Here is a 14,578-nt window from a genome sequence, read left to right on the forward strand (position 1 = left end):
CTCCTCTGACTCTGTCCTTGTCCACATCCTCACTATCTCTTGCTTGGGTTAGTGGGATAGTGCTTTCACTGGTCTCCCTGCTTCCATTCCTTTACTATTGTAATTCGTTCTCTACCCAGAGGCAAAAATGATCAGTTAAACCTCTATATCAGCTCATGTAGCTCTCCCAATTACCATGATCCTAGATTGCCAGTATCACTTAGAAGAAAACCTGAACTCCTTAGAGTTCCCACAGGGCTCCCTGCTTCCTGTTGGGTGTCATCCCATAATATCACTCCCTGCTTCCCTGTGTTCCCTCTGTTCTGCTCTCCTTTTTGTGTCATTAACAGTGTAAGCGAGCTGTCTGTGCACTTTTGGTTGATTTTGCCTGGAGTGTTCATCCCTGGTCTCATCTTGTGTTTCTTGCTTCATATTTTTCCTAAAATTTCCACTCAGATGTAAGTACCCCTCAGAAAGGCCTTCTTTGACCAGCCTACCTGAAGTGGATGTCTCACCACCAACACTCCTCTTCCTTATCATGGTTTTCTGAGAGAAGTTATCACAAACTGAGATTAGCTTATTTGTTGATTTGATTAATTGTGCGTTTTTTGTCTCTTCCAGTAGAATATAAACTACTTGAGGGAAGGGATCTTGCTTGATTTAGTCTTTTCTGGATCCCCGTCACATAAAACGGTGCCTTTCCTAAGCAAGGCTCACAGTGCATGAGGTTGAATGAATGAAAGAATGATAATCATTAATGCCACTGAGGAACTCTCAGGCGAAAGGAAACATGCCTACAAGAGGGCAGGAAACAGAAACAATTCTGGAGTGGTAAATGTATGTCCTGAGGAATCTGGTGAAAAGTGTTGGATTGAATTTTTCCTTTTTCAAGCAGTATTCCCTTGGTTAAAAAAATTAATTACTATAGAGCATTTAAAATGAATGAACCACATCTATATGTTCCAGCATGCCCAGATCTTGAAAACGAAATAAAAGTAAAAAGTAAGTTTTGGAAGGATACATAGAATATCCATGTATAAAAATGCAAAACTATATAGTACATACATTGTTTATGTGTGCAACTTATGTGGTAAAAGTCTAAAACATTGACTTTCCAGAAGAATCCACGCCATATTAATTATGATGGAAAGGGAATGGGATCCAGGCAGGGAAAAAAGGATCTTTCAGTTTTATCAGCAAGTTGCATTTCTTTCATTTAAAAAGTCTGAAGCAAATTCAACCAAGTGCTAACATTCTGCAGTAGGGTGGGTGGATGCATGTTTATTATATTTTTACTCATAATTGCCGAACTTTGACATTAGAAAAACCTTAGTTGTGGGCTATTGTATACCTGTGGTCTGAGGGGAGCTTAAGGAATTGATGCATAAAATATAATGTCCTTATATTTGAATCATGGATTAACTCATTCAATTTGGCATCTATCTTTACGATTCTTGGGTGGGCTCCCTTCTGGCTGGCGCCTGTGTTTTTGGGTCAGACTGAAGTGGTGTGGAATGTGGAAATAGGAAGGAAAATATCTGTGAGCTAACTTAAATATCTCTCCACTGTTCCTCCAGGGTTTTTGTTTGTTTGTTTTGCTTTGTTTTCTGACATAAGAGTGGCAAAAACAACAAATGTCATTTGTTGAGGGCATATTACATGTCAGGGACTTTCTGTATATTATCACATTCAACACTCACGGCAACTGTTTGAAGAAGGTGTTATTATCCCCATTTTATGGCTGAGAAGACTGAGGCTTTGAGATGTTGTGCCAGCCCACACAGCTAATAATGACAGAGGCAGGAGTCATAGCTAAGTTTATTTGCCTCTAATGTTGGTTGGTTTTCTATTATACTACTTTGCCTGTTGCAGTTTGACCCCAACGTGCCTCTTTCTCTGCTAGACTTTTCCGTTCAGGCTTTGCTTTGCATTTAGAGGCTGCCTTCCTTTCACCCACATACTTGGTCAATGATCTCTGTTTCTTTTGTGAAAGATGCAATTAAACTGAGCTGAGTTTCAACTCTAAGTGACTGACAGTCGTATTCCTTAGTATCCTGCATCCTTGCTACAAACTGGAACTTGATGGGTAAAAAACAGTAGAATATTTTATTTTTTTGTATATTTGTATATATTTATACATATATATCAACATACACACACATATATATGTATATGTGTGCATGTGTGTGTGTTTCTTAAAAGAGTTCAGCAAAAGATACCAAATAAAAGTCAGGAAAGAAGCAAAAAATGAGTAATATTAAGAATTGTACTCATAAAATTTTGGATTTGAGCTAACCAAGACTGAGCTTTCTGAAGTAGTCAAGATTTATTCTCTCAAGATTTATTTCATTTTTATATTCATTTATGCATCTCTGCTGCAAATTTGTCAAGTGGGTGACATATGTTGGAACATCCAATCCCCACGTGGCACCACCCACCTCACTCATGTACCCTGACATTGAGTTTTCTCACGTTGGTCTGGGGTGCCGGAGCCCACTCTCCAGGACTCACTGCAGGTACTATTTCCAGGAGCTCCCAGGGCAGCAACACCCCCTGAGAGATGGCTCAGCCTCTCGACTGCCGGTCAGAAAGGCCCATCTGGGCTACGATGTTCATGAATGTACAATGGCCTGTAAATTGTTGGAAACAAGTAATACATTTTCATTTTAAAATGTCTTTCTCATTGTCCATTTTCTGTTCCTTGTAACAGAATACTTGAAACTAGGTAATTCATAAAGAAAATAATTTATTTCTTACAGTTATGGTTGAAAAGTCTCAGGTTGAGGGTCTGCATCAGGTGAGGGCCTTCTTGCTAGTAGGGACTCTCTGTGGAGTTCCAAAGCGGTGCAGGGCCTGATATGGTGAGGGGGTTGAGCGTGCTAGCTCAGGTCTCTCTTCCTCTTCTTATAAGGCCACCAGCTCCCCTCCCAAGACAATCCATGAATCCATGAGTAGATTCATCCATTCATGAGGGCCGAGCCCTCACAATCCAATCACCTCTTAAAGCCCCTACCTCTTAACACTGCCATACTGGGGACCAAGTTTCAACATGCGCTTTGGGAAGGGACATTTCAAACCATAGCACTCACTTACACCAGATGATTCTGTGAATTTTAGGCATTATGGTATGAAAATAGAAAAAATATTTTTGGGGAAATGACTTTCTATGTGTTTCAAAGAAGATACATTGCTGCCTTTTTTTCTCTTTCTGTGTTACGATTCTGATATTCATACCATCAGGTAGGATACTATCAGCATACTGAGAAATGTGTGAAGTTGCTTTTTCTGGAAGTATGTAGATAGCATTTGTCTTTCAGTGCTGATTAGAGGATAGAGATTTCTGTAATGAAGGCAGATAGAGAATGTAATTTAGAGATAAATAAGAGTAGGTAACAAAGGATTTTTAAAAAGTTATAACCATGATATTGAAAATGTGAGAGAGAGGATATTAAAAAAATTGAGACATAAAAGTTATGAGCTTGAGTCCTTGGAAAGATAAAATTTTACATTAACACGTATAGTTGCATGTTTTCTTTCATTTATTGCTGCGACATCATTTTGTTGAATTCATCACAATTTCAACCTGTGGGCTTTAAACATATTGGCCAGAATAATAGTGACAACAGTGGCCACTGTAATGCCACAAGCTTCTTCACAACCTCCTTCAGGATTTTGAAGAATTTAAATGCTAACAAAAAATCAATTTCTGGGATATAGAGGGCGGTTATACAAGTCCCTTTGTGCTCACCTGGGAGAGTGGATTTATTTGTAGAAGTTTTAAATAACTCATCTAAGGGGAAAGAAGAGACTGGATCATATGAAGGGAAATTTCTGAGATTAAATAGGTGTCCTTTGTGATTTTCCTTTTTTTTTTATTCCTTCATAGAAGTAGTTGAGGATCATCATGTGGTAGGTATGGCAGGAACATTCTCGGGGCCCAGATTGACGTAGAAAGGTAAATAAAGCTCCTTTCTATAGTCAAGTAAATTAAAATGCATGAAATTCTGTTAACTTCAGTCCATTAGAATAATTTCCATTGGTCTGGATGCTTCTTAGGTACTAAGTCCATTTTGAGAGCAGTGGTCAGTTAGTGTACACTTCCTGCATGTTGCTCATGAAATTGAACTTGTCTTTCCTTCTTCTTCAATGTTCTGTAAGTCGATCGGATGATCAGGTGAGATAATTCATTAAAAGTCACTTCTATCTGACATAGTTTTATTTTACCTGCAGTGTGATTTCTGATACTATAACTTCATAATAAGTAGCTTTTAATAGGTATCTTTTAAAAAATTTACAGATAATGTCTCAGATTTGCTTTAAAATACTCAAGGAAAAAAAAAGTGGTAGGTAGATAAAAGAAGATTAGAAAAATGTTAGTACTTGTTAAAGCTAAGTGATGAATATGTGGAGTTTTATTACACTATTCTATCTACTTTTGAGTAGGTGTAAAATTTCCCTTTTGCATTTCTTAGCTGAAATTCATCTCTAAACATTTTTTTCTCGTCAACCATTTGGTTATCCTGAAATTCTGTTCATATAAGAGAGTCAGGCTGAACGCTTGGTTTGTTTCCTTCACATATCAATTTTCAGAGTATTGCATTGTTTTCTGAGCACTCTCTCTTTTTTTTTGGCAAGCAATAAATATTTCTTTTCTGTTATTACTATGATTACCTGGATTTTAAAAATATACTTTTTATCTTTCAATGTAGTGCCGTTATTTTACATTGTGGTGCTCACATTATAGCATCTTGCGGCAGTGGGAGTCTCTTCAAGTTGGCTTTTGTGTCCTTTTGACATGATTCTATTAGTCTTCAGTCCCTTTTTTGTCTTTTGGCACAATGAACTGTTCCAGACTCATCTCGTACATTTCCTATCCAAGATCTAGAATCTGTTATTTCTAGAGCCACAGGCATTTTAATCCCTTCCACGGAGATGTCTACATGTCCAAACTATATGTGGGGCCGCTGTGAAGTAAGGTTACGTTGTGATAAAAATATTGGCCAGCAGATATTCAATTAGAAGATTTCTTTAGAGGAGCTGCTGCCAGACATTATTTTTCATTTTCGTGACTGGGGATAGTGGCCGAATCCTTGCATATAGATCCTACTTATTATCATAGCAAGGCTGCACCAGCTATCTACCTCTTTTTAACTTGCTCATGACTTATTTTGGCTTCCAAACACCTATCTTGCTGGGTTCTGTGTGTATTAGGTTGAAAAGACTTGAATCTTTTCAGTGCCAAACTTCGGCCATAAAATAATTGGCTTCTAAATTGTATTTGGTTCACACTCTTCCACTTAATGTTCCAGTTAGAGAGTCAAGTGCGAGCATTAACACCATCGTCTTTACCCGTAAACTTGTCTTAATAACTTTTTTTGGCATGATAGTGATTGCTTAAACAACAGTTATCAGTTAGTGCACCCTTCCCCTCTAAGGCTTTGTGCACACAATCTCATAATCTCTCTTGATTCCTCACCACAGCCCTGTGAAGTGGATATTCTTGTTCCCATTTTATAGGTGAGCACACTGAGGGTTAGACAGGTCAGGCTACTCCGTTAAGGAGCTTCAAGTCACACAGAGCCCTCTCTGAATCCAAACTGGCACCTTCAACAACAGTTTAATGCTTCCTCCAAACTCCAGAGATACAAAGAAACATAAGACATGGTTTTTCTTCTCAAGGAGTTTATAATCCTAATTGAGGAAGATAGAATCCTCACAGAAAAAAAATTATTTTTCAACAAAAAGAAGCCTATGAAAAGACCCATGTACTTGTTTCCCTTCCAATCCACCTACCTGGTGCTGCCAGATTAATTTTACTAAAACGTTTTTGCTCTCATTACCCCCTGCTTAAAACTTCAAAGGTCTCCCACTGCCTACAGGATAAAGTCCAACTCTATCACTTGGCATTTTAGGGCTTCCAAAATTTGGCCCTTACCTGTCTTCTCATGTGTGAAATTCCACTATGAAGCTGGCTCATGAACAGGGCTTCTAAGCCAAGGGACATGTCTGGTGCTCTATGCTTTTGTGTTCTAGAAATTTTGTCACATCAAGGGCATCCTTTTTTTTCTTAGATCCCCCTTTTAAAAGATGATCCATAAATGGTGCAAAGTCAATTGTCTCGCTGACGCCTCCTGTATAGGAACACTCAAACTGGTCTGAGCATCCCCCAATGCACCTTGTCAATTCCTGCCTCTGGGCCTTTGCTTGGGTCACACCTCTGCTGGACGCCTTTCTTTCTTCTTGACTTGACTGTTCTTCAAGACCCCTTGCCATGTGGAGCCTCTCCTGGTTTCTCCAGGCCCTTGCTTAACAGGATCTCATTTGAAATTCCGGAGAACTTTTTGTCTGTATCAATTACCATATATAGTCTTAAATTACCACTTATATATTTTTAAAATTATACTTGGGCTTTATCTAATTATGAAAGTAGCAAATGCTAAAAGTAAAATCTTGGGGATGTGCCAGGAACAATGGGAGAAAATTAATTACTGACAATCTCCCAACCCAAAGATTACCACTGCTAATATTTTGTTATGTGTGTACATACATATTACCGTCTATAAACGACAATGGCATCATATCGTACCTATGATTCATAACCTGTTTTTTTCTCTTAGCAAATTTCTCTTGTCATTAGTATTCATACACAACTTATTTTAAATGCCTCCATAATATTTCATCATGTAAGCATTCACTTGCATAATTATTTAATTTTATGTAACTGGATATTCACATTGTTTTTCTACCAAACATAATGTTGCAATAAATATTACTTTGGGGAACACACTAACAGTTCTTATCTTTTTTGATACTGAGAAGCTAAGAATACTTGTCTAAATGCAGACATACCTGGTTCAAAACCACTTACTATCTCTATTCCCTTGGGCAATGATGTAACTCTTCTAACCCTACATTTCCTCACCTTTGAAATATTCATCACATTACTGCCTACATCATAGAATTGTTGCAAGATAACTGACACATGAAAAGCTGGTAATAAGTGTGGGTTATTATGATTTTTATTTTTTTCCTTATTCACCTATGACTAGATCATAAATCCCTTAAGGGGAAGGCTTTGTTTCATGGGGCCTGTGTTTGTTATCCTCACATCTGTCCCACTGTATGATGCGTAAGTGGTGGCCAACAACCATTTGTTGATGATGACAACAAGGATGCCTAGATAGTTACTGAATACTAGCAGTATTCCCATGCAAATCCAAAACTTTTCTTGAGACCTAAAGACTTTAAACTTTTCTCTTCTCATCCAAATACTCATTTTCGTTACTAATCTTAGGTTTCTAATGTTCCAGTTTTCCCCTGTATTCGTACATTCTGGTTGTTACCATCTGTATTGATTGGCCCTCCTACTTAGGAACTGTGTTTACATACAAGGGGCTGGGAAGATCTATGTTGCCCTCATGTGATGGTATTTCCAGGGCACGAATGCATGGCGCTGTGAAACACATCTTTGGCTTAGCTAGCCAGTTCAAAAGCTAGCTTCACAGCAGAATTTCACACATGCAAATGAACCATTGTGATCCTAGTCATGAAAATTCATGGAATAGTGGCTAGTTCTGTGTGGATGACCTGTCAATTTGGCAGCCAATCATTTAGTTAAACATCCAAATTACTGGCCAGTTACTCAGTCGAAAGCTAGTCTTCCTGCTTGTTACTGGGTTCTATGTAATCCTATTAAAAGCAATGACATTCCCTTTGATTTGTGCCTGCTAATGGTGTAGAAGTACCATGCAGGCACAGGACATGTGTCTGGCACAGTTTACATGTGGGCATTGTGAGAATGGACCGTTTGTGTTGCTGTTGGATGTATTCTTAGAACGCTAAATATCTATCCTCTGTTGAATAACAGGCAAAATATCTTAATTACATGGGGGTCCCTATTTACTATTTTTATTCATTTTAAATGGGAATTTCTCTAAGGATCAAACCATCATTTTTGATGTGGACTAATTGATTTTGATAGATCTATATTTAACTCCTTGGACTAACCTGTATTGTTAGGAAGATGGGCAAAAAGCCATGGAGACTCCTCAGGGCCTGGTAGAACTTGGGATTTGGTTGACAGTGACCTGTCTGTGGTTCAATTTAGACATAAGGCAGCAGTAGTGATAAGCTGGGAAATGAATCCAGAACAGCAATTCCTAACACAGACCTTTTTGAGAATATGATGAAAACTCCAGACTTTGAATCCAAAAAAATGCACAAAAAATCTAGCATGAAAATTCTGAGAATTCATGCATCTGTCAAAGCCCAGAGGTCCAGGGAACCATGAATCCTAGGTTAAGATTCCTGATATGGATGTACAGTTAGGGAACAGGAATAGAGACAGAGAGACAGATGGAGGGGGAGGCTCAGAGATAGAAAAAATGAAGAGAGGTACAAAAGAGAGATAAACTCAGAGGCAGAGAGAGAGAGAAAGTAGATGTCACCGCAGTTCTCTTGGTATTTAACTTAATCTCCCAATACCGCGCACAATTAAGTTCTAATGAACACTTTCTTATGCTCCTAATCTTGAGTGCTTTTGGAAAATAAAATCTCTCATATGAAACACACAACATATCCAACACCTGAGGGTTTTTGACACAGTGTTGGGAAAGTGTGAGGAATAAACATTTTATTTTAAAGGCAAGTAGGTAGACTTTTAAAAGACAGAATATCATAAGTTAAAGGGCCATTTGGCTTGTAAATGCAAATCTTTTGTGTATACTGAAGGCCATGATAGAATAATTGTAGTAAAAATAACACTGATGAGGAAGCATTATTTACACTTTTCACAGAGTTTTTGATATATGTTGTTGTATTTTAGTCTCACAACAACCCTTTTTGTTAGGTAGGGCAGAAATTGCTATATGTACTTCAAACCTGAAGAAATTGAGACAGGTGCATATGGAGACTTGCCTGGAATCATGAATACTCAATGAAAAAATGAATTCTGGAAACCAGCGTTCCCAGCTTTGAGTCAGGTGAATCCATAGATCCCTGTTGACTACTAGTACCCATATAGCAAACGTGTATTGCAAATATAGCGTCCTTTTGTTTCCTAGAATGAAATATTGGAATTGAAAATAGTGTTCTTGAAATGGGACAAAATAATAGGATCATAGAAATTTACAGTCCAGAGAATCTTAGAGATGAATAATCTCACTTATGTTATGAACAAGGACCTGACCCAGAGGGCTTGAGGCTTGAACAGGACCTCTAGCTGGCCTCTGGGGACATGCAGAGAGACACTTACTTGGAATATAATAACACTAGGACTTTCCTCCCAATTCCTTGCTTTTGTTTAACATGGGAGAAGTGGGATTTAAACCATCTATTTTATGTTTTATATAATTTAGATGGAATGATTTGGTAACAATTTTGAAAAATCAGGTGTGAGTCAAATCCAGTTCTCTTGTTAGACTATGCCTGAAAAGTTTAAAATTCCAAATGGTGCTTCCCAGATGTCTTTTTTTTTTAAATAGGATAATGTAAAGTTCTGTACATTCTGTTGGCCTGAGGAACTTTACATGGTGATAAGGAAATATAGCAGATTGACTGCTCTACTTCTCAGGCTATAGTAGAGATCCCCAGATTCGAATAGGTAATGTATGTTTTAAAGATGGATATATACATATTTATCCACACATACCTATATCCATATATATATATGGTTGTGATATGTATATTTCATATATATAATTGTGAGCATTTATAAAAATATTAGGTCTTAGGGATATTTAAACACTCCTCATTTCTAACTTGCTTTTTTGGAATTATTTAGCTATGCATGATATCACCATATTCAGCTTTTTTTTTTTTATAATAAACATGTCTAGTCAAAGAAGGCATTAATGAAGCAATTCCCCAAATAAAACAGCCCATGATATCTGAGTTGCAGCAGAGAGAGAGTGTGGTCTTTGTACTTTAATCAAGATCACAAGACTTGTTTTGAGCGTCTGTCATCTTTAATTTTACGGCACTTCATTTCAGAGTAGGACTGCCAGGGTCACATGCAATTAAAACACAGGCAAGATTTGTCTTGTGAAATCTTAACATAAAAAGTAATGTGTTACTCCATTTTAACTTTTCTACTGAACTCTGTGAACTCACTAATTACTTTTCCCCCCTCTTGTCACCTTTTTGATATGACATGTATTTTATAGAGGAGATAGAAGTTTGGATTTTTTTAATATCATGCATATGATTGAGGATAACAAAATTAAACCAGAGAAAAAAGGAATGCGTTTCTCAGAAATACATTTTTTAGTAATATCTGAGTACTCCAGCTTCAATTACAAAGAACCTCACAGATGAAATTCTAGGAAATAACTGTTAATCTGCTTAACTAGGGCAGGTAGAAGTGTAATAACGGACCAGAGATTTTATAGAGGCCAGGATCGTGAACCGGAGTTTACTCTCTGGGGTGAAGGCAAAGGCACTTCTATGTGATTGGCTGAGAAAAGCGTTAAAAGCCAGTGCCAACGCAGAGATTTGGAGCGCAAGGAGGGTGGTTGCAGCAGAGTGATCAGTAAATTGCATAGACCCTTATTAACCTTATTGATAAGGAGCTTAGGGAAGTCCCGTTCAGGCCGCAATATATTCTTCTTTTTGTTCTCCTGTCTGTCTCCGTTGGCAATCCCAGCCGCTTTGTAAGGAGAGCCTTTATGTGGCACCTCAAAATTCAGCGTGAGTAGCTGCGCCTGTAAGTTAGAGCCAGGGCAGGAGCGGGAGCCAGCCGGTGCGCAGGGGCTCAGGGCCTATTTAACCGGTGCCGCGGACACCTGGAGAATGTTTGCAAACTTTGTGCTTAAAGAATCTTTTATATTACTCCCCTTTCAATGCAGCTGGGGTCTGTAGGGATCAGGGGATTATTTTTGATACCTGTCGAAAAGAGTTATGTCTACACTGATTTTCCATCCCTCACTACTAATTAACCTTATTGTATACAGGAAACAGTCTATTTAATACCTGCATTCTTTCTGTAATGCCAAGTAAAATGAAATCCAGTGTGAAATCTAGTTAGCGTTTGCCTTTTTGAAGTCATTTTTAAGTTTCCAGTTTGGGTGACTGTGACCTCAGAGCTGATAGCTAGAAAAATAGTGAGCTCAAACCAATTTTGGTTTCGATTGTCTTCCTCACCCCCTCCAACTTAAAGGCTGCCTTTCACCTGTTCTTGTGAGACTGAAGGGATGGAACATCCTGAGTTGGACAAGTTTCTCTGGCGTCTTCCGCGTTGCCGTCTTCCTGCAGTGGAAAGCTTCCCTTCACAGCCCCATAGGCTGGGCCCTACTCCGTTAACTGGATTCCTCCCCTCGGCAGCTGAACACCTCTGTCACCTTCGTTTCATAAGGGAGGCTCACATTTGACAGACGGACACATCATAGCAAAGTTGCGCAGCAGCAATGCAAAAAAAGACGCTGAAGGAGAGGAAGGAATCTAAGCCCAGAGTAAAACACGAAAGGAAATCCCATTGGTGGAATGTTTGTGAGGGGGGAAAAAAAAAGGTAGGGTCTAGCAAGAAAGAGCAGAAATTAAACTGTGTAAAATGTCACCAAATGATGTGGAAAAATCCACATGTCTTCAAGTATGCTGCACAATATGGACTCAGAACACATTTTGCTAGTGATGTGAGAATGGTTAGCACAATGGTTATATTCCTGCTCTTAAAATTTTAGACTGTGTGTGCGGTGTGTGTCAAGTAAACTTGTCAGCATAAAGGATGCCAGAGGAAAGTGAGGATTTTCAGGCCAATGCTTTGTATTTTCCGGATCTCTAGGCTTTTGAGATTTTCATAATGCCTGTGCCCCATAGCATTTATCTGATATGTAATACACACATTTGAAAGAGCAAGGAAGGGGAGTGCAAGGTGCTGCTGGGTGTCACAGCTGCCTGGACACCATTAGATGTGAAGTCGGACATTCAGGATTTGCTGTCAGACATGCATGAGTTAGACTGGTGAATCTTACTGTCTCCCTACTGCCGCTAAAATTTTTCTTGGGGACTTAGACTTCAGGAGAGGTATTTGAAGGGATGTCTAATTGATGATCTTTTTTATGTGGGACTAGGAGTCAATACAAATACCAGTGATTTGGCTGCACACAAGACGTTACATTTACCTTGGTAGGAAACCTGATGGCGGATCACTTTTGTATTTAATGTTGCTTATGCTCTGGTTGTTTATCTTGGTTTAGTTATTCGACAAGTGTGTACTGAGCACCAGCTATGGGCAGAGTGTCTCCACTCTTGCTCACTGCTTTCTTAGCACCCTCCTAATGGAGTGGGGAGTGTTCTATAGAATCCAGCTGATTGCTTAAGAATTTCGTGGACCCTGCATGTTTCACTTCAAGTATAAGATAGCAAAAATCAGCTGGGTAAGTCTATAAGGGGTGTGTTTGTGTGTGTGTGTATGTGTGTGTGTGTATCCTTCTGCCAGGTCTCTCACCAAGACAGCTAGATATTTTCATTTTGACAACACTGCTACAGAAAATTGTCATCTTTTTGTACAAAATGTTCACTGTATTCTCATCATTTGAATGATTCAGGATCACTCTCTGACAGCATGAGACACAGCGTGTTTTGATGCCTGCCTCTTTTTCAATTATGTTTAAGAGGAAGACTGCTGGAGCCCCGTTTTTTCATCTTGCATGGGACCCCTAAAGAGCCAGATTTAATTTCAGTACAATATTAGGCAGTATGATATGATGGATGATAACAGGACACTGACAAATATGATCCAACGCAGGATAACATGATGTAACACAGGGTCAAAGCCACCTACACAGGGACTTTTAAGGATGTGGGCAAAGAGGCTTCCATTCTGTCCTCTCCACAGTGCAGTAAAATGGTCAGTGCAATGTCTGCAAAACATGTAGGCAAATGAAATCCTAAATCCTAAATATTAAAATTATAATAGAAATAACATGAATGAAATTTAACCATGTACTCCTAACAACAGAGGTACTTTATATTGCTTTGGGAAAATCATATAATATCTCTCTTGTTCTTTCATGAAAATTAGTATGAAAATGAAACTTTCATCAGGTGTTTTAACAAGAATGACCAGGAACCCACACGCGCAGTATAAATATTTGGGGTGTTTATGTGCTTATGTTTCTTCAGTACTTTTCCCTAACTGAGTGATCATACGGTATTAAGGCAGAGGCCTCTGGAGCCATATTATTTAGATTTGAATATTGACTTGACCCTCACTAAATGCATGAACTTGGTAACTTTGTTATTTATTTTTCCCCTCAATTTCCTCAAGTACAAGTCAGGAATAATAATAGTATCTGCCTCCATAGAGTTATGAAGATTAAATAAAACAGTATATATCAAGTGCAGTTCCTGGCATATAACAAGCACTCCATAAATGTCAGCTAATCAAAATTAGTCTTTCCAGGACTAATTTTTCCTGGTGTTCCCTTGGGTGGCCAGAGGAGCAATACTGGCTCAAAGGAAAGAAGGGAGAATTCAGAGCCAAGTGTTAGAGAAATGATCCTTTGATCATCTGGGACTTATGCTGGTAGCACACACTTTAATCTGACTTGGGCATGACCTGGTCAAAATACCTTTGGGTAGATTCACTGTAGAATGCCAAACTGTTGCCAAAATACCAGAATTAACCTCCATCCCAACTCAGCAATTAAGCCAGAAATGGGCCTGCTGTAGGAGCTCTGCACAAGAAATCGTGCTTTGCACTTAGCAGTCATAATTAAGAGGGGGTGGGTAAAGCCTCCAAGAAATTCAGTAGGGTAATGCTCCATCATATCAATTCCTCTATCTGCTGCTGCTGTCTGAATTCAGACCAGCATTAACACTCCTATAGCAATAATCTTCTGTCTGGCAGTGGTGCCTATAATTCCTTCCTGCTTCAAACTCCACTCCATAATGTTGCCATGAGAATCTTTACAGCTCTGATAAAGTTATTTCCCTGCTAAAAAAATTTTCAGGGTCCCAAAACTGACTAGAGACTTAGGATAAAACATCATGGTATGGCATTCAAGACTTTTTTGAGTCTGGTCCCAATCTTCCTTATCATCGTCTTCAAAATGTTAGCCTTATTATTGGTCAGTAAGCTGGAGATCGATCATCCACGTCATTTAGAGACAGCTTATAATTTCATGATATACTACCTGTTTTGATTTCTTTCACATGATTCCATTACACAGTCTTGAAAGGCAAAATAAGGCAAATGTTTTTCTATAGCTGCTCCTTGCCTTATGATGGGGTCATATCCCTGTAATTCCCATCTAAGTTGAAAATATCATTAAGTTGAAAATGCATTTAATCCATCTAACTTATCAAACATAATAACTTAGTCTCGCCTACCTTAAACATGCTCAGAACATTCACATTAGCCTACAGTTGGACAGAATCATCTGGCAACGTGGCACACTGTAGAGGATCAGTTGTTTACCCTCGTGATCACGTGGCTGACTGGGAGCTGCAGCTTGTTGCTGCCCAGCATAGAGAGAGAGTAATGTACCACATGTTGCTGGCCTGGGACACGATCAAAGTTCAAAATTTGAAGATGGTTTCTACTGAATGCATATTGCTGTTGCACAATGAAGTTGAAACATTGTAAGTTGAACCATCATAA

This window comes from Propithecus coquereli, unplaced genomic scaffold, assembly GCF_000956105.1.
Source record: "Propithecus coquereli isolate 6110/MARCELLA unplaced genomic scaffold, Pcoq_1.0 Scaffold169, whole genome shotgun sequence".
In the NCBI taxonomy this organism is placed as follows: domain Eukaryota; kingdom Metazoa; phylum Chordata; class Mammalia; order Primates; family Indriidae; genus Propithecus; species Propithecus coquereli.